Source organism: Leopardus geoffroyi, chromosome D2 (assembly GCF_018350155.1).
Source record: "Leopardus geoffroyi isolate Oge1 chromosome D2, O.geoffroyi_Oge1_pat1.0, whole genome shotgun sequence".
Classification (NCBI taxonomy): Eukaryota; Metazoa; Chordata; class Mammalia; order Carnivora; family Felidae; genus Leopardus; species Leopardus geoffroyi.
The window spans coordinates 4,827,693-4,849,352 of NC_059334.1; the positions used below are offsets into that span (position 1 = coordinate 4,827,693).

Here is a 21,660-nt window from a genome sequence, read left to right on the forward strand (position 1 = left end):
CTTTTCCTGTTTTCAAAAAAATTTTTTTTGTGACTCTACTTTTACTTTTGAAGTAACTCCTGTAGAAACTTGTCACCTCCTTTCTCCGTCTCGACCCCCTCACCTTTTCTCCTCTCTCAAGACTCAGAACCCAGGTAGTTGCCCGAGTAATTTAGCAAATAACCACTCATCTCAATGGAATGGTTGTGCCACAAAAGTGGTTTTGTTAAGTGCCGGTTTTCTTTATGTTCCTAATTCGCTGTATTAGGCATGTGGCTAGTCAGGAGAGTGCAGCCGGCTCCGAGCCTGTAAATAGTGTGTTTGTGCTGTTATGCAAAGCTAACCGGTATTAAATGAAGAACCACCATTCCCTGGTACATACGAGACCACTGGTGAGTCCTTCCACACACATCCACGTTCAACTCGGAGAACTGTGATGTGCTGTGGAAAAATGAATTACGTAGAAGGCAGTCCTATACCTCCCTCTTAGCTCTCCATGTTGCAAAGTCTTACACACACAGTCAAATAGAGACTGCTATACGACCATTTACAATCTAACCCGCCAGTGGTTCAGGGGAATGCAAAACTGTCATAAACTGGGAGAACTGGGAACCGTTGGTGAAAATGCAGGACTTCACACGAGTCTGAAGTACAGTTTGGGTACTAAGACCTTGCATACCATGCATGGCTCCTGTCACAGGGGACTGACCAGAAGTGACATTAGACAGAGCCAGACTTCCGTCTTCCCAGGTAACCATATTTTCCCATATCCTTTGACTCTCTGAGCCCACAAAGTTTGAGAAACAATGAAGTTGTATAGGAAGTGGTATGATAGGCACTCTATGCCTATCATTATAGGGATATTAATTTCATCTCTGCTATAATCTCACTGTGGGTTTTTTGAGAGGCATTTAAAGTAATCTCTGCCTCAGTTTCTTAAGGATAATGATTACGTTAGTACCAGTGAGTTGTAGAGGATGGATAAGTGGACAACACAATGGTTCACAGTGTGGGGACAGGTATCCCAAGATATGTCTGCCAGAGGGAAGCTTTCTAATCATTCCTACAGAAGAGACTCTTAATTGACATTGTAAAGAGCACCTTTTTAAAAAAGTTTTTAGGGGCGCCTGGGTGGCGCAGTCGGTTAAGCGTCCGACTTCAGCCAGGTCATGATCTCGCGGTCCGGGAGTTCGAGCCCCGCGTCAGGCTCTGGGCTGATGGCTCAGAGCCTGGAGCCTGTTTCCGATTCTGTGTCTCCCTCTCTCTCAGCCCCTCCCCCGTTCATGCTCTGTCTCTCTCTGTCCCAAAAAAATAAATAAAAAACGTTGAAAAAAAAATTTTTTTAAGTTTTTATTTATTTATTTTTGATAGAGAGAGAGAGAGAGAGAGAGAGAGAGAGCATGAGAAGGGAAGGGGCAGACAGAGAGAGAGAGGGAGAGAGAGAATCCCAAGCAGGCTCCACGCTGTCAGCATGAAGCTGGATACCGGGCTCAAACTCACAAAAAAGGAGATCATGACCTGACCCGAAACCAAGAGTTAGACACTTACCCAACTGAGCCACTTGGGCACCCCTGTAAAGAGCTTTTAAGTCACCAAGCCCATTCTCCTGCCTTTGCTATGCCCGGCACATACAACTTGATGAGAATTACTTATTTTAAAGATATACAGATGGGGATGGGGTTGGGGGTGGGGTGAAGAGTGGACAAGTATATTCTTTATTTCTCATTACTCTTGCTCAGTTAAAAATTGTTTATTCTGCATATTCCTGTGTCTAATCCTCAAGAATTTTTTAAGGCCACAGCTAAATTCCAATGCACTTTTCAATGACATATCAGAATGTGTTCCTGCTTGACCTAAAAGCTAATCCTGAGAATGCTTTATGATCTGAGCTCAAGGCAGAAAATGTCTACATGATCTCTTGCTATATGAATTTGGAAATCATATTCTTAAGTGTATCTTTCAAGGATGGTCCCATTTTTTGACAATAGTGAATTTAAAATTGACACCGATTTATTAAAGATTTTTGAAATTAACATCTATTTCTTGACATTCTCTACTCTTTTCTGGTTAACCTAATTCTTCAGTCTCTGATGGGGATGGGGTTGGGGGTGGGGTGAAGAGTGGACAAGTATATTCTTTATTTCTCATTACTCTTGCTCAGTTAAAAATTGTTTATTCTGCATATTCCTGTGTCTAATCCTCAAGAATTTTTTAAGGCCACAGCTAAATTCCAATGCACTTTTCAATGACATATCAGAATGTGTTCCTGCTTGACCTAAAAGCTAATCCTGAGAATGCTTTATGATCTGAGCTCAAGGCAGAAAATGTCTACATGATCTCTTGCTATATGAATTTGGAAATCATATTCTTAAGTGTATCTTTCAAGGATGGTCCCATTTTTTGACAATAGTGAATTTAAAATTGACACCGATTTATTAAAGATTTTTGAAATTAACATCTATTTCTTGACATTCTCTACTCTTTTCTGGTTAACCTAATTCTTCAGTCTCTAAGTTGAATAATTGGACTAGGTAAGAACATACCTACATGCTTTTCTTAGCTTTTTTCTATTGAGTGGGGGGAAGTGGGTCAAAATGGATCCCATTCTCAGGGAAGCAGAGAACAGATCCCTTCAGCCTCTAAAAGGCAATACAGAAATAGGTGTAATCGCTGGAACCCTTTCAGCTGGAAGTGATAAAAACCATACTCAAAATAGCATAAGGAAAAAAAAAATAAGAAAAAAAAAAACATTTGAGAATCTTTGAGTGCCATGTCGTTAAAAGTCCAAGGAGACATTTCCTCAAGTATGGCTGGGATTCAGGGTTGTAAACCATCTCTTTATCCAATGGCTCTCTTCACATGGCTAGAGGAGGGCCAGCAACCAAGTAGTAACCCGCTACCACAGACAGTGACTCTCTTGATAGTTTTGGACCAGACATTCTGATTAGCGAGGCCTGGGTCATATGCCCATCATGTAGCTTGGTAGACAAGGACTCACTTTCACTCCCAATTGAGTAGTGCGGAACGCTACTCAGATGAAATAGGGGGTCTGTTACCAAAAGGAAGGAAAAGAAAGGATAGGGAAAAACAATATAAGTCTATTACCATATGGATAAATCCTCAAATATGCTAGGACGTCTACATTCTCGCCGTTAGACTCTGTGGCAGCCCCTTCTCTTCCTAAAAGTTGCGTAGAATACCTTTTGCCCCTTCAATTAAAATTTTATTTTTGTTTTGAAATACCTTGAGAGAAACAGAAGTGGAGTATTGTGAAAGATCCATTTGTTTAGGGGCTAATTATACTCCAATTTCAAAAACAACCAATGCTCTATATGAGAACTGCAACATCTTCAAGAATTTCTGAGAAAGGAATAGCTAACATTAATTGAGCCTTTACTATGCGTACATTAAGTGTAGTCTACGTGATGTAGATATATTACCTCCTTTATGACTCACAACCATCCAATGAGGTAGCAGTTGTTGTCCTGATATTATAGAGAATAAAACTGAGTCAGTGAAAGATTAAGCAAATGACCCAAGTGACACAACCAAGTTGGGATTTGAACGACTCTTAACTACCTTGATTAAGTTACAGCATCCAACAGTTTACATAGACTTATGGTTTTCCTTCTTGTTTTTTTTTCCCCCCAAGCTGGAGTTTTTGTTGTTGTTGTTGTTTGTTTCCAGAAAATGAGAATTAATTAAACAGAACAAGCGATACCTGTAGACAAACACTGTCTTCTTCTTAGGGCCTAAACTATATATTCTAGAAAACCTTTATATAAAAAAGAAAGTGCACACATTTCATCCTCAAGCCTCAAGCCTTCCGTGGACTTTTCCTAACTAAACTGAGCCCCCCAAAATCTCATTATGGCTTAAACTATTTATTAGTCAAACTCTAAAATTAAAGTCAGTGAGTATGAGCCTATATCATTTGTAATATCTGATTATTAGAAAGGCTCAGAGAATGAGTTTTTCCATTTGGAGTTCTGAAGTTGTAAACACGTGGTTTCCTTGTGCCTCGACTCCTAAACAAATCCACATGGACAGAGACATAGTCATGTGGCCAGTGAGGAATACCGACTCATCCACTCTCCCTGCAGTACGGAAACAGAGCCCGTCTGAATCAGCCTGCCATAACAGGCACTGGACAGTAGTGGTTACAACTTGCTTGGCTGCAAACAACATAAACTCAAACATAAGCCAGAAGGGGAAGGGATCAGAGTGTTCCTCAGGAACGTGAAAGGCAGATTTTAAACTGAGCCTCAGGGACAACTGAACCCGAGGGCTTACGTACCGTTAGGGTATTTGTTCTGTTTCAGCTTTTTGCTTTATTTCCTTACTGCTGAGCAGTATTTTCTGCCATCTGTCTGCACAACAGAAGAAAACACTACCAATGCCCAAATTTATACCTTCCTCTCCAGCATATCTGTATTCTTAGTCCTGTATTCAAAATCCCAGGGACACTGAGAAGCTCACCTTGCATCAGTGGCTTACCCCTGGTCCACTCAGTTGTCACCAGAGAAAGGACTGGCGTTGGCTCAGATCTGGTCAGCCACCAACTCGTGGAAGAAAGACAGTAATACGTGTGGATTGGGGGAAGGGCAATTTCCAACATAAGAGGATTCTAGCAAGTCAAAACAATAGATATCCACAGCCCTGATCCTGCTATTTAAAGTTTTTAACTGATTTCTACTTACTTGGCTGAAAGGGAACTTGAGACTCAATTATTTTCCAATAGTGATTATAAAGGTGGTACATTGTCTGCAGATTCTAAAAGGCAAAAGAAGCCAAGTGCTTGGGGCGCCTGGGTGGTTCAGTCAGTTAAGCATCCAACTTCTGCTCAGTGACCGTCGTGATCTCACGGTTCCTAGGTTCAAGCCCTGCTTCAGGCTCTGTGCTGACAGCTCAGAGCCTGGAGCCCGCTTCAGAATCTGTGTCCCCCTCTCTCTCTGCCCCTCCCCCATTCATTCTCTGTCTCTCTCTCTCAATCTCTCTCAAAAATAAAGAGAGAGAGAGAGAGAGAGAGAAACCAAGTCCTTAACTCCAGTAACTCACGTACAACACAATGATCTTGGTAAACTGCAGAACGATACAAAGACAATAGTTTACATAGAAAACACCAGAAAATCACCTTGTTTGTGTTCATTCTCATTCAAAGCACACCAGTTGCTAAAGGAGAAAATTTAACGGACGAATTTTTCGCCTTTCTTGTCTCTTTCTAACCACGAGGAGAAAAGAATAAAGAGCTAGGAACCAACCCTAAGAGAAAGAGTGAGGAGGAAAGAGGGGGAGGAGGACATGGGGGGGGGGGGCTTCCATGGACTGAGGACACTCTATAATGAGATTATTTAAAACTGATTACGATTAAGGTTCTTCCACTGGCGGAACATCGGCTCGAAATGGAAATAAAGTTATACCATACACAGAAAATTGTTTCTTGAACGGTATGTTTGTATGCAAAACCTTGTTAATTATTCCTTGTGTCCAACAGTAAAATTGAGAAAATGATGCCCATTATTTTTCCCTTATTTTTCCCCAGTGAAGTATGTTTTCTAACACAGAGGTTGAAAATAGTTATGTAAAAAAAATGATCCCCAAGCCTACCAATGTATGTGTGCACATGTGTGTGCACGCGTGTGCGTGTGTGTTATTATTTTCTCCCTGTGTCTGGAAGCCCTGGGAATCAAGTTTCCTGCAGTTTAATTATTTGGCTATATATCCAAATGGGATGGCTGCATTTGCTAGAAATTTTTATTTGCTCCTTTGGGATTCAGTCCTCATTGGTGTTTAATGTATGAATCTTTCTTCTTTTGTCTACTCAAGTCCTCACTTCCTCCAACCTTCTAGTTTTTGAACAACATCATCAGATTGGGACCTCCTTGTATGTTATTCCTCAGTTTGCCAGTGATAAAAAAGAATCTTTTAAATACACTTCTAGAGGCCACATGTGTACCATACACAGGCCTTAATGTAAATCATGAGGAGAGGGCCTCCAGCATCCTAGGAGTAAAATCTTGAACTTGGTATGCTATAGTAGTCTGTCTTTGATCCAAGGAAACCCACAATTGAATTAGCAGAGACGATTTCTTTTTTGGCTTTCTTCCCCTTTTCATGCCCTTGGTGGATCTGCAGCTCAGAAAACTGTATCCCCAGAGACAGAGGAGGAATCGTTCCACGGGCACCGTCTGCAGCTTCTCTGACCGACCAAGGGAACGTGATTAAGCTGGACCCTTCAAGAGAACGAAATTCATCCTGGCCCTGGGGTAAGAGTCTGTCCTCGTTCCAGGGTGGAGAGCCGAACACAGTGAGCTTCATAGCCAAACGGTGAATCAGATTATGCCGAGTCCCTCTCTACCAGGTAACCTTGAGACAGGCATTTTGCTTGTTTGTGTTCTAGCTCTGCGCGGACAGGTAGGACAGTGCTGTATGGAAGACATTCACTTAAAGAAAAGAAAATAAAAGCCCTCCCAGCTTGGGACTTCTGGTCTAAGTCAGCGGTTGACCTCTACTCTGTGTAGTATCAGGCTTCCAGCAAAAAGGGACCAAGAAGCTGTGAGCTTATGGGCCCGAGCGCGTCGGGTTACGAATAACAGATCTCTAAGTACCCCACAAGCTCCGTGTGAATACCTGGTCCTCTCTTGAGTACCCCCAACACTTTAATGTCACGTGTGTATTTTTGCTCCCTCTTCTTTCCAAAGGATTTATAGTGATACGTAAAATCCTTAAAATTAATAGAAATCAGAAGTGTGTAAAAAAGAAGAAAAACAAGAGTGCTGGCATATTCAATAAAGTTAGGAATGAGGCGGACTCAAAAATGCATATCACATGGTGTTACAAAGACACATAACATTTGTCTGGCTTGATAACAGGGAAAGGAGAAGGGGACACCTGATGGGTTAGGTATATCTGATGCGTCACAGTGTTCATCGGTCATAATTATCTGGAAGGAATGAGAGGAAAATCAGAAGGATCCTCATGGTCGAAAAAAATTCTGAGCTCTTGCCACAGTGCTCGATAAATAGTAGATAGTGACCCAGTCTCACTGGTTTATACATGACTGAATCTGTGACTACAAACTTCAATTACCATTTCAGATCACCCATATTTTGAAGCAATCAGAAACAACAGTCAAAATGCCTTTTAAAAAAACACCGTTCTTTTTTACTTGTAGCAAATTTGGCACAGACAGACTGAAGGCACAGATGTCTGCTGACACTCCAGCGTGGAGGTGAACCCTATGCCCAAGGCGGCTTCTCGCACCACACGCTGGAATTAGCTCATACGGAAATTTAGGGAGGCCTGTACTATTAGAGAGTGAAACTGGTCATATCTGAGCTTAAAATCTGGAGGGAACAATGTGGGAAAACTTGAATAGTTGGGAACATGCCTTCCAACTGGCATCATCTGACACATGACTCACTTCTTTAGACGACACCGTGGGCTTACCACGTGAAACTGCCCTGGAATCCTTCACCATCCCCCCAGGGAACTGATTTTAGACAGAGCCGAGAAACTGCATTTCAACAGTTTTAGGAAAGTTGATGCAAATCTTTATACTTTCGAAATGTGCGAATGTGAACAAAGAACTCGTTGAACTGCCCAACCTGTCGATGAAACTGGTCTGATGGTGTCTATTTTATTGACTTCGAATACAGTCATAGAACAAGTGAGACTCTTTACCCCTCCGAGAGGTAGAGCTTCCTCCCCTCCCATCTCACTTGAGGATAGGCTAGACTCAGTGACTCCCTTTCCAAAAACAGAGCATGGAAAGGAGGAAAAAAATAGCGGGGAAATCTGGCAAACGCTGGCGTGACCAAATGACGAAGTCAAACATCCCCACTGATGTCGTATGAAGATCATCTACCCCTGACATGATGTGAGAAGGCATACCGCCTGCGATGTTCTTCTATAGATTCTTTAGCCCCAGCCTAACCATGAGATTAGGTTCAGCTTCGGATAAAACAGGAACGAGGGCATTCTTCAGGACACCCGGTCAGTACTCCACAAGAAAACCACAAAACGACTGAGAAATTGTCACAGACTAGAAGGGACTAAATGGAATACAGTAGCCTACATTAGATCCTGCAGCAGAAAGAGGTTGTTGGTGGAGAGGCTGATGAAACCCCAATAATGTCTGAAGTGTAGTTAAAAATAATATATCAGTGTCAGTCTCTTAGTCTGGCAAATGTACTATGGGTCATAAGATATTAACAAAAGCAGGGCCACCTGGGTGGCTCAGTCGGTTGGGCATCCGACTTCGGCTCAGGTCATGATCTCACGATTCGTGAGTCCGAGCCCTGTGTCGGGCTCTGTCCTTACAGCTCAGAGCCTGGAGCCTGCTTCGGAATCTGTGTCTCCCTCCCTGTCTCTCTGCTCCTCCCCTGCTTGCGCTCTCGCTCTCTCTCTCTCTCTCTCTCTCTCTCTCTCAAAAATAAATAAACATTATGGGGCGCCTGGGTGGCTCAGTCAGTTAAGCGCCTGACTTCAGCTCAGGTCGTGATCTCGCGGTCCATGAGTTAGAGCCCCGCATTGGCCCTGTGCTGACGGCTCAGAGCCTGGAGCCTGTTTCAGATTCTGTGTCTCCCTCTCTCTGACCCTCCCCCGTTCATGCTCTGTCTCTCTCTGTCTCAAAAATAAATAAAGGTTAAAAAAATTTTTTTTAAATAAATAAATAAACATTTAAAAAGAATTTTTAAAGATATTAACAAAGGCAAAGCTGGGGAAATGGTATCCAGGAACTCTGTGTTATCTTTGAACATTTATTTCAGTGTAAAACTCATTAAAAATGAAAAGCTAAAAGAAATATTCTTGAGACATCTATTATTAAATAGGCTTGTGATCTATTCACTTTGGATAAAGAATGACATCTTTAAATTTAACAGGGAAAATCAGTGGCAAGAGGAAGAGAATTTTCTAAGTAAGCAGAAGTTTGCTAAGAAAATAAACAAGGCATACAAGCCATGGCAAAAAAAACAAAAATTCTCTGGAACACAATGAATGTGAAAAACAACGTGCTGTAATTTTGCGTAAAGATGAAATTCTCCATATTCTTTTATAATTCCTCAGAGACGCGTGTTCTCCTTATATTTCCTCCCTTGTAACATGACCTTCTTCCTAATATTAACCACATATACTCATCCCCATTATACACAGTCCCCTGGGTCTTTCTTTAGGAAGTTCAAAGGGGATTTTTTGTTCACACCCAAATTATTCTGAGGTATTTTCCTTCTTTCTTCTTCTGGCATGTTTATCTTGTTTTAATCACCTTGCCTCTACCATGAAAACCAACAAATGGTGTCTGACGTCCTGCTCTGTCAAGCTAGTAAGCAGAGCAGGGAAGCTGGGGACCAGCTGTTTTCCATCTCCGCCCTGGAAAGGAGAGCAGAGACCAGTGCCCAACTAAGGCCCTGCATCCATGGGCTCCGTGAAATCCTCTTCCAATGACCTTTTGCTGCCAGAGCAGGCACCAAAGTGAAAATGGATTCTATTTCATTTCACTTTTTAAAAAAACTTTAAGTTTATTTGAGAGAGAAAGAGAGAGAGAGTACAAGCTGGGGAGGGGCAGAGAGAAGGAGAGACAGAATCCCAAGCAGGCTCCACACCGTCAGCATAGAGCCCGACGTGGGGCTCAAACTCACAAACTATGAGATCATGAAGTGAGCTGAGACCAAGAGTCAGACGCTTAGCTGACTGCGCCACCCAGGCGCCCCTGCACCACATTTTCTAAGTACTGCCACAGGAGCATTTGGAACAAAATTGATATACATAGACTGGATCGATTCATCCAAACTGAAACAGAATGGAAGAATGAATGATTAAAAGGGGGAGATTTTCACACTATATTTTTCTACAAGAACAGATGCAGGACACTTATTTAATTAAATAATTCAAAGCCTTTCTCTAGAAAGTAGAGATGTTTAGGCGGCACCTGGGGGCTCAGTCAATTGAATGTCCAACTCTTGATTTCAGCTCAGGTCATGATCCCAGGGTTGTGGGATCTAGCCCCACATTGAGCCCCATGTCAGGCTCTATTCTGAGCATAGAGCCTGCTGGAGATTCTCTCTCTCTCTCTCTCTCTCTCTCTCTCTCTCTTTCTTCCTATCTGTATTTCTCTCTCTCTACCCTTCTCCCCCACCCTCTAAAATAAAAAAAATAGAGATGTTTAGAAATGGAAAAGAAGTACAATCAAGAGCTTTCCTTTTGTAGCACATATAAGCACTAAAATGTGCACAGCATTGTATTAGTTTGCTGGGGGAGAAATGGAGTACAAGCTTCATAAACCTAATGGGAGAAATGACACCAATCTCTTATCCTGAGATATGAGATAAATGTTAATTCTTATAATAATACACGTGATACTGTTCTATGAAAATCACATTGACCTCAGGGCACTACTAAGAACTTGTGTCTCTTTAAAAAAAATAAATACATGACTTTTTTTCATACAATATTTAATAGCTTGAATTCATAGTGGGAACTTGTCATCTACTCATTTCCTGCAGGTGGCAGAATTACCCCGGAGGAAACAGATGGTATAAAGTATGAGGAAACAAAAAACAAAATAAAGCAGAAAAGTAAAAGAAAGTTTGTATCTGTTGGACTTTTTCCAAGTTGGAAAATACATTACCAATTGCTAAGATTAACAAAAACTCTTCATGAAATATTTAGCCCGCCATAGCCTAGCCTTTACCACCAAAGGCAATTTCTCCTAGCTGCTGCTCAGTACAAAGATTGATCTCATACAGCGCTCCATGATAGCAATTTCTTACTGCTCTTAAAAGTCAAGGAGAATAGTTGAGGCTCTAAAAAAACAGAGAAGCTAGCTGAGCATTTTCATTCAGGAGAGTGACCCAAAGCCCTCTAAGCTTGTATGCTTAACTTCTCATTCTGACTTAACATCTGAACTTTGTTGAAAATTATGTTCTTTCTAAATAAGCCTTCACTGAATCAAGTAAGAAGTACATGAGAAAGTTGTAGCTAGTGGTGTGCTGGTGAATGCTTAACAACCCATCCTCTAGAGGGAGAAAAAAGTATATCTGTGTGCGTGTAAACATCAGCTTATTATAAAGTTTTAAATCCGGGGCGCCTGGGTGGCGCAGTCGGTTAAGCGTCCGACTTCAGCCAGGTCACGATCTCGCGGTCCATGAGTTCGAGCCCCGCGTCGGGCTCTGGGCTGATGGCTCAGAGCCTGGAGCCTGTTTCCGATTCTGTGTCTCCCTCTCTCTCTGCCCCTCCCCCGTTCATGCTCTGTCTCTCTCTGTCCCAAAAAAATAAATAAACGTTGAAAAAAAAAAATTAAAGTTTTAAATCCAAAAAAGAGAAAAAGAGAAATCTATGTGATTTTCATAGAACAGCATCACGTGTATTATTACAAGAATTAATATTTATCTCATATCTCAGGATAAGAGATTGGTGTCATTTCTCCCATTAGGTTTATGAAGCTTGTACTCCGTTTTACATACCATGACCAAGTGGGACTTACCCTAGCAAGTCTGGTTCAACATTCGAAAACCTAATGCAATCCATCACGTCAACAGACTAAAAAAGAAAAGCTACGTGATCATATCAATAGATGCAGTTGATAAAACCCGACACCCATTCCCGATGAAAATTTTCAGGAAACTAGGATTCAAAGGGAACTTTCTCAACTTGATAAATGCTACCTTTTTTTAAGAAGCCTGGGTGCCCGGGGCGGCTAAGTAGGCTGAGCGTCCGACTCTTGACTTCAGCTCAGGTCACGATCCCAGGGTTGTGAGATCACAAGATCACACTCTGCACTGAGCGTGGAGCCTGCTTGAGACTCTTTCTCTTGCTCCCTCTGCCCCTCTACCAGCTTTCGCTCTTTCTCTTTAGACAAATTACAAGGCCTCGTAGCTAACATCATACTACATGGTATAAACCTCTGAAACTTTCGGTACAAGCTTAGGATGTCCCCTCTTACCATTGGTTGTTTTATTTTTTAATTGTTTAAACGTTTATTTATTATTGAGAGACAGAGAGACACAGAGCGTGAGCAGGGGAGGGGTAGAGAGAGGGCGAGACACAGAATCCAAAGTAGGCTCCAGGCTCTGAGCTGTCAGCACAGAACCCAACGCGGGGCTTGGACTCACAAACTGTGAGATCATGACCTGAGCCGAAGTTGGTCACCCAACCAACTGAGCCACCCAGGTGCCCCATCTTACCAGTGGTTTTTAACATTGTACTGGAAGTCCTTGCTGATGTAATAAGGCAAGAAAACAAAGTGAAAGGTACACAGATTTGGAAGGAAGACAAAAACCTATCTTTGTTTGCAGACGGTATGATAGTCTACGCAGAAAATCCAAAAGCATCAACAACAACAATGACAAAAAACTTCTAAAACTATAAGTGATTATGGAAAAGTTGCAGGACATAAGGTGAATATACAAAAGTTAACTGCTTTTCTATATACCAACAATGAACAAATAGAATTTGAAATTAAAAATGCAACATCATTTATATCAGCACCCCGAAATATTAAATACTTAGGTATAAATCTAACAAAGTATGTACATTATCTATATAAGGAAACCTATAAAACTGCGATGAATAAAATTAAAGACCTAAATAAATTAAGATATTCCATGTTCAAGGGTAGGAAAACAATATATTGTCAAGATGTCACTGTTTCTCATTTTGATCTATAAATTCCATTTAATCTCAACAAAAATCCCAAAACGTTTTTTTTTTTTTAGGATATCAACAAATTGATTCTAAAGTTTATTTGGAGAGGCAAAAATACCCAGTATAGCTGACAGACTATTAAAGGACAAGACTATTAAATTGAAAGACTAATGCTACTTGACTTTAAGACTTACTATAAAGCTGCAGTAATCAGAGCAGGATGAGATTGGGAAAAGAACACTCAAATAGAACAATGGAATAGAATAAGGAAGGGGTCAAGAACAGACCTTCAAAATATAGTCAGTCTGTCTTTAACAAAGGAGAAAAGGCAATACAGTGGAGCCAAGATAGGTTTTCAACAAGTGGTGCTAGAAACAGACATCCACATGCAAAAAAAAAAAAAAGGAAAAAAAAAAGACACAACTTTACACACTTGACAAGATTTTTTTTTTTTTTTCAACGTTTATTTATTTTTGGGACAGAGAGAGACAGAGCATGAACGGGGGAGGGGCAGAGAGAGAGGGAGACACAGAATCGGAAACAGGCTCCAGGCTCTGAGCCATCAGCCCAGAGCCCGACGCGGGGCTCGAACCCTCGGACCGCGAGATCGTGACCTGGCTGAAGTCGGACGCTTAACCGACTGCGCCACCCAGGCGCCCCCACACTTGACAAGATTTAACTCAACATGGATGATGCACCTAAATGTAAAGTATAAAACTATAAAATTCCTAGAAGATATAGAAGATAACATAGGACAAAATCTAATCTTTTAATGTTTTATTTTTGAGACAGAGAGACAGAATATGAGGGGGGAGGGGCAGAGCGAGAGGAAGACACAGAATCAGAAGCAGGCTCCAGGCTCTGAGCTGTCAGCACAGAGCCCGACACAGGGCTTGAACTCGTGAACCACAAGATCACGACCCGAGCGGAAGTCGGACGCTTAGCCTACTGGGCCACCCAGGTGCCCCAAGAAAATCTAGATGATGTTGGGTGTAGTGACGAATTTTTAGATAGAATACCAAATATACATGATCCATGAAGAAACAATTGATAAGCTGGATTTCATTAAAATTAAAAACTCTGTAAAAGACAACATGAAGAAAATGAAAGAACAACCACAGACTGAGAGAAAATATTTGCAAGATACATCTGATAAAGGACTAACCAAAATACACAAAGAATTTCTAAAACTCAACAAGACAACAAATAATGTGATTTAAAAAAAATGAGCCAAAGACCCTAAAAGACCCTCACCAAAGATCTACAGTTGGTAAATAAGCATATGAGAAGATGCCCCACGCCATATGTCATCAGGGAAATGCAAATTAAAACAACGAGACAACACTACACATCCATCAGAATGGCCCAAATCTGGAACAATGACATCACCAAATGTTTGTGAGGATGTGGAGTGACAGGAACTCTCATACACCGTGGGGGGAATGCAAAATGGTGCGGCTATTGTGGAAGACAATCTGGGAGTTTCTTCTAAAACTAAATATGCTCTGACCCTATGGTCCAGGAATTGCACTTCTTGATATTGACCCAGAAAGTTGAAAAACTTATGTCCACGAATGCCTGCTCGTGGATGTTATGGCAACTTTATTCATAACTGCCAAAACGTGGAAGCAGCCAAGATACCCCTCAGTAGGTGATGGATAAATAAACTGTGGTCCATCTGGATGATGGCGTATTATTCAGTGCTAAAAAAAAAAAAAAAAAAAAGAAGAAGAAGAAAAGAAAAGAGCTTAAGCCTTGGAAAAAAGGAGGAAACTTGAACGCATATTTCTAAGTAAAATAACCCAATCTGAAAAAGCTATATACCATATGATTCCAACTACATGATATTCTGGGAAAGACAAGACTATGGAGACAGTAAAAAGATCAGTGATTACTAGGGGTCCGGACGGGATGCAAGGATGAGTAAGTGGAACACTGAGAGTTTTTAGGGCAGTGAAATCACTCTGTGTGGTATTTTAATGATGAATATATGTCATTATATATTTGTCCAAACCTGTAGAAGATACACTATCAAGCATGAGCTCTAAGGTAAACTACTGAGTTTGGGTGATTCTCATGAGTCATGTAGGTTCATTCTTGGTAACAAATGTACTATTCTGCTAAGCAATGCTGAAAATGGGGAATGCCATGCATGAGTGGGAGCAGGGTGTCCACAGGAAATTCCTGCACCTTCCTCTCAATTTTGTTATGAACCTCAAACTCCCCACCCCCGACAAAAGAGGGTCTTTAAAAAGTTCAGTGCCAAACGCACGAAAATAGAAATGCAGTTAAACTTTATTCCTTTTAGTTCCATTAGTACTAATAGTTATAACAGTTTCAGAAAACAATTGAATTCGTTGATGAGTCAATATATCAATTTTCTGAACACATCGTCATACCTAGTAGTACTTTTGTATTTCCTCCAAATATGACATAATGCATCTATATTCTTGTGTTTCTCCAACACAAAGTGATTTACATTACTAATCACTAATGTAAGGGATTTTTTACATTCGTATTTTCCAAAACTTTTCTTTCAGTTTTTAGGAGACCTTTACAAATTTCAGAAATTTCCTCTAGCTGCGACATGAAGATCATTCTAGCTCGTCTGAGCTTTGTTTCCCGGCCAGCTCCCCGCACAGTTACATCACGGCGGTTCTACTCACCACAAGGGAATGTTTCCGAACGAGATTCCTGAGATTCATTCTGATTGGAGATATTCAGGCCACATCCTCACCCTCGAAGCTAAGGGTGAATTCTCTTCTGGTGAAACATACGGAATCTATCAAGGAGAGGTCAACAGGTACCCAGAATGAAATTCTCAAGTTCCAATGTCTCTGCTTTCAAATTCGGCCACAGTTTTGTCTCGCCCCTTACTCCTCAACTTTATTTCCTACTAAGATCTTTCTAGGAGACAGGCTAGTCTCACCCCCAAGGAATAGAATGTTTAAACCTGGTTTTGTACTTCGTGGTGATCTCGATATGTGGACGATCTTTTCCTTTTTAATTTCTCCCCAAGCCCCAATTCAAAACCTACACTCTGTTTTTCTTCTTGCCATGAACAATGACAGTTCAATTCAATTAAACATTTGTGCACTAAGTACCTAATGGGTGTGACAGTAGAAGATTTTTGAGGAGGATGTTGAGTTAGAAGTACTTGCAAAGATCTACATGTAGAAATTGATAAAGAAGGTAAATGAGAGAAGATCTAGAATTATTTAACGAGCTGGCAGGAGATGCAGACTTATTTATATAGAAATTGGAATATAAAAAGTTGTCTAAGCTAAGGCGAGACTACAGAGAAAGAAGGAAGGCAAAATATAGGTACAAGAGTGAGATATGCAGCAAAGAGGGGTGACTGAGCCCTGTCAGGTAGAGACGGAGAACAAGACAAATCTGTCCACACAAATCAATAGGAAACTATTTAAAAAGGAGCATATTCAGAGGTGTCTACTATAGTTGAAGCAAGTATGATATGAACTCTGATTTACTAGTTCCTGCCATTGTCTGACTGCAGCCTTGATGTCTCCTAGTACTAATTTTGATAACACAGAATGGATTTGTCACTGATAAAACTGGCTTATGTCTGCCCCCAATCCCGTTAGCCCGGGCAAGAATGAGACAGACCTTATGCTATAAACACAGTGATGTCTTCTCGTCCACATGGCCTATGTCAGACACTTTCCAAGGAGGGAAGCATGGAGGACGCATGGCACCCCAAAGTGAGTCTTCTCCAGCAATTAATTTGATCCTCTGACCACTCCAGCTGACAGCCCCTTTATCACATACCCATCCCCAAAAGAACAAACGATGCCCTTAGTCGGATTTCAGTTTACATTCAACTTAGAGATGGCTCTTCAATCTTTGGTATAATTTGGCTGTCCTATGATTTTCACTGGTCAGACACATTAATTTATTGATATGTATAATATATAATAATAGCCACTATATCACTTCAAACCAAGTAAAAACTTTATTTAGATTTAAAAAAAAAAAACCATCTGATCGTAAACCAACTGATTGCACCCCAGCCCTGCCCAAAAGAAGAAGGAGGAAGAGAAGGAGAAGGACAGAAAAACATCCAGGCATTAAAAAGATTTTTTCCTTCCCTATCCTGTGAGTCACAAAGCTTGATGCCATAAAAAAGGCACTTTCTCATCCACAGACTGAATGTTATATTACATAATTACAGAGGCAACTGTATTTTCTATTACTTATTTAAACTATTCCCCAAAGTATCTTTATCACAGCAGAAGGCTAGCAAGTATATTTTAAGGGTATTAAAATTATGTCAACTCAACACCTGAGTTACCAGGGATACTTATATCTTAAGTGAAAATATTCCCAAATGTACTTCAGGAAGAAAAAGGCATTCATATTTTCACACCAGGGCTGCGGCTGGCTGGCGGGAGAAGAAAGTCAGGAACAAATGGGGTATAAGGGAGCTTTTTTGGCTGATGAAAATATTGTCTTGATTGGTGATGGCAGTTACATGACTGTATAAATTTGTCAATATTCATAAAAGTGTACATTTAGAAAGGTGGATTTTACTATTAGTAACAGTAAATGGGGGGGGGGGGAGGGTGTGAAAATGAAAATAAAATGTAAAAGTTTATTCATTTAAGAAATTATTTCCTGGGGCGCCTGAGTGGCTCAGTCAATTAAGCGTCCAACTTCGGCTCAGGTCATGACTTCACGGTTTGTTGAGCCCCGCAATGGGCTCTGTGCTGATGGCTCAGAGCCTAGAGCCTGCTTTGGATTCTGTGTCTCCCTCTCTCTCTCTCTCTGCCCCTCCCCCACTCGCATTCTGTCTCTCTCAAAAATAAATAAATGTAAAAAAAATTTTTTTTAATTATTTTCTGAACCTCTTGGTATAGGGAAAAAAAAGGCAGGAGGGAATTAAAACTCACCAAAATCACTCTGAGGAATTTCTGAATTATATGATTGTCATTATACTCAAAAGTTGGTAAATATATATATATATCCTCTGAGACATGAAAATACAATAAACTTGGAATATACAAAATATAGAGATACAACTTTAAAAACTGAAGGACACAGTAATTCTTCAATCCTCAAAACTTGGATATGAGGGGTTTTTTTAATCTTTTCATTTAATCAAATAGGTTTGGGGCATAAGCATTCTCATTTTAAGGTACTTTAGAACAACTTCCAATAAGATACTTTGAAATGTCATATAGTAATTCACACAATCCGAAACGTAAAAATTGGTGAAATGATTTAATTCCACTCACTGAAGACGAACAACACCTCCTAAGCATGGAAAACAACGTTAGCTGTTGAAACGGTGACTGGGAAGATGAGTAAGCTGCTGACTGAATTAATGGAGGAAAAAACACACAATAAGACAGAGGCTTTAAGCAAGGCTGAGCCCACACGCAACAAAAAGGGATGCTGGGGCTGCTTGAAAGCTTGGCTGGAAGAGCCAGAGTTCCACTAAGCGCAGAGGAAGCAGTAAGCACGGCCTGTCGGGAAGTCTGGAAATAAAACCAGTCGAGGGGGAGGAAGCAGAGTAGAGAGAATCTATGATTGGAATTCAAATGCACAACAGCGGCGAATCAAAATCATCCAAGTACGGAAGGCAGCATCCAGGAGGAAGGGTTCACCTTGTCAAAGAGCTTGGCTACCTCTCTCTCAGACACAAAATACAAATGACCCAAACGAAATACGCTAATATTAGTAATGTGCGAGAAGGCAGGCAGTGCCATGTGATGTACGAGGATGGCCGTTGTGCTCCAGGAGATCAGGGTGGGAGAACTTGGGCGACAGCGAACACTGAATCGATTATGCCCTCCACCCCACCCCTAGGCGTCAGTCAAAATCAAAATAATATTAAAAACAAATTACCTGAGGGGTGCCTGGGTGGCTCAGTCTGTTGAGCGCCTGAGGGTGGCTCAGGTCATGATCTCACCGTTCGTAGGTTTGAGCCCCGCATTGGGCTCTGTGCTGACGGCTCAGAGCCTAGAGCCTGCTTCGGATTCTGTGTCTCCCTCTCTCTCTGCCCCTCCCCTGCTCACACTTTGTCCTGCTCTCTCTCAAAAATAAATAAAAACGTTAAAAAAATTTACAAAAAAAAATTACCTGTAATGAAGTTCAACGAAGTCCTGATACTCCCTTAAGAACAACTTTTGTTGCCTTGCTTTAAAAAGAAATGACGTTCAGTGCTTCTGTTTTGCTGGTGCCCGAAATTCACGTCCAGTCTGTTGCTGGCGGCTTGCTCAGGCCATGCGTGTGGGACGCATCACCTCAGTGAATGCACACAGCGATGGGTTGTTTGCTCAGTCTCCCGGGGATGAATCGGAGTAAACAGGCTCCCAAGATTCTGTGAATGTAAGTGAAAAAGCAAATGCATTAATGAAGTGAGAATGTTACAAACAACCCCGATATTCTAATTTCTAGCCCACCTTCTCCCTGTGCTGTTTAATTCACGCTAGGGATATCCTTCTCCAGGGCTTAATAGTCATCTGTCTGCATTTTTGCCTTTATCAGAGAACCTCAGAAACCAGGCACAGGATTAGAAATGTACATAGGGGCACCTGAGTGGTTCAGCCGGTTAAGCATCTGACTCTTGGATTCCGCTCAGGTCATGATCTCACATGTTATAAGTTCTAGCCCTGCACTGGGCTCCTGCTTGGGATTCTCTCTCCCTCCCTCTCTCTTTCTGCCCCTCCCCCACTTGTGCTCGCTCTCTCTCTCCCTAAGTGAATAAATCAACTTATATAAAAAAATGTACATTAAGTGAACACAGAAGCAAGCCTTCACATACCAGGAACTACACCAAGCACTGGACACGCACTGAAAAATGAAGGAGGTACACTGTAAACTTCATATCTTAGAGCCTAGCAGAGGACAGTAACATTAAAACAATAATTATAAAAATGGAATTCTGCAAAACAATAGAGGAATTGATTCAGCTGGTGTGGCCAGTGGAAGCTCCTCTGAGAAAATCACATTGTAACTCACCTTTTGCTACATGGTCTCAAAGTACACTCTCCCAGCCCTGATGCTACTTGGGAGAAAAATAAGAGTCTAAGTGCCAGAAGTTTTGTATCCTGCAGATTGAGTGTGACAGCCGGTATTTTTAAAAACGACACTTGGAAGCCATGAGGAAGGCGTGTTCTGGGGTCAAACCATCAAATTGGAGATGCTTGCTGACTGCAAGACCCTGGACTAGTGATTCAACTTGTACTAACATCAGTTCTTCATCTTGTAGAATAGATGTATCACATGCTTCGTAAATGATCATCAAGACGAATCAGGGTAATCTGTGAAAAGCAATTAGCACAATGACGAAGTGCTAAGTATTCAATATCTGTCGTCACATTAGGTTTCTTCTCTGTAAATGCTTCACAGACCTTGCCAATTTTTGCTGTTGGGAAGGCGCTCTTTTCCCAATACTCATTGAGACTATTCCTGCTTGTTGACACACTCTTTCTTGAAAAACCTTAGTGTCCGATCAAGTTACAGACTTGGTCTTGAAGACATTCCGTAGTTTAGGTTGACTTCTTCAGAAATCTGATACGTACGTCAAGATTTTGATAGGTTAAATGTCTCAAACAGAGGTAGTGTCACATCAGAGATTAAGAGGATGGGTTCCAGACCCCACTGACCTGGGTTAAAAATCCCAGCATTACCATTTATTAGCTAAGTGACTTTGAAATAAATACTTAAACTTTCTGTGGCCCGATTTCATCATATATAAAACAATAATAATAATAGTACCTGCCACATACTATTGTTATAAGGAATAAATAAGTGTGTTACATAGAGAGCTTAAAACCTTGTCTGGCACTTAAACACTGGTATATGCATTAGCTACTATAATGCTTTCATTAAATCTTCTCAACTATACGCTTTAAATGCTAATATTTAATGAAATTGTAAGGTCTGTGGAACCTTTAGATATTGTTCATTATATCTCCAGTACTTAGAACAGCATCTACTCAACAAGTATTATAAATATAAACACAAATTAATATGTTAATAAACTAAATTCATGGGTGAGTGAATGATACATGAATTCCTATGTTACAGATAAGGATATTATAACTGAAGGTAGTTTGCTGATTTCTCCAATACATACCGAACATGTAACAGGATCAGCCTATGTGTCTGACTATAAAACACATAGGCTTAACCACATATATTTGTAGTGGAAACATGCGGGCTCAGCTAAGGGAAAAGAGAAAGCAGATCATGGAAATAACCAGTTTGGGGAACTGCTAATGGTGGGGCTGAAGAACAAAAGGGAGTCCAAATTGACGGAAAATCCTATACTAAAGTGTATTCCAAATCAGAATCTTTTAGGATGCTGCTCCAGAATCTGAATTCCTAACAAACAGCCCGGTAATTCTATGCTCTCAATGCTTGGGACGTCCTTCGTAGAACATACTCCAAAGGGACTGACATGGTGGACACTGAGGTTAGGAAGTGAAAGGCAAGGATGTAAGAATGTAACCGAGGGTAGAAAATTAAGAGAGGTTACAATCGGGAGTAAAGTACTAGTTTCGAAGGGGATCATCAAGAATCTCTCCAGCGAGAGGGCTGAACTCCTGTTGGAATAAACTCGAAGTATCTTAATGATCTATCAAAAGTATACTTTTATTACTTGGACTATTGAAAGTTGTGGGTTTTTTGTTGCTGTTGTTGTTGTTGTTTGGTTTGGTAAAGATTGGAAGAAATAGGATGCTGAGATTCCAAAGAGTTCTCATGGCATGCACTTGAACCATCTCCGCAATGCAGTTAACCTTTCCCTCCACACTTCTGTGCCCTGGGATTGAGGAGGGCAGTGTGGCACCTGACTCCGTCTGTTAGGAGGAGAACTGCTCCTGAGTGTCTCCAACATACTCACCTGTCCTACGGACAAAAGTCACAGTGTCAAACTCTAGCCTATACCGCACCGAGTCCTAAGTGTAGGTCATGTGTATGAAGCTAGCAAGTAGTTGTAATACTTCTCAATTATCATTGATTATTAGATAACAATACATCTGCCTCTGGGGCACCTGGGTGGCTCAG

General features: G+C 41.0%; 1 long non-coding RNA gene across 2 annotated transcripts in view; it reads left to right on the plus strand.

Moving 5' to 3' along the window:
* The window catches only part of LOC123576386, a 64,557-nt gene extending 48,830 nt beyond the window's left edge, over nucleotides 1-15,727 (plus strand). For both annotated transcript variants that reach the window (XR_006701355.1, XR_006701356.1), the window contains one exon: nucleotides 15,165-15,727. This is a non-coding gene — a long non-coding RNA (uncharacterized LOC123576386). The remainder of the gene's footprint in view (nucleotides 1-15,164) is intronic.
* Nucleotides 15,728-21,660: the final 5,933 nt, after the last annotated feature.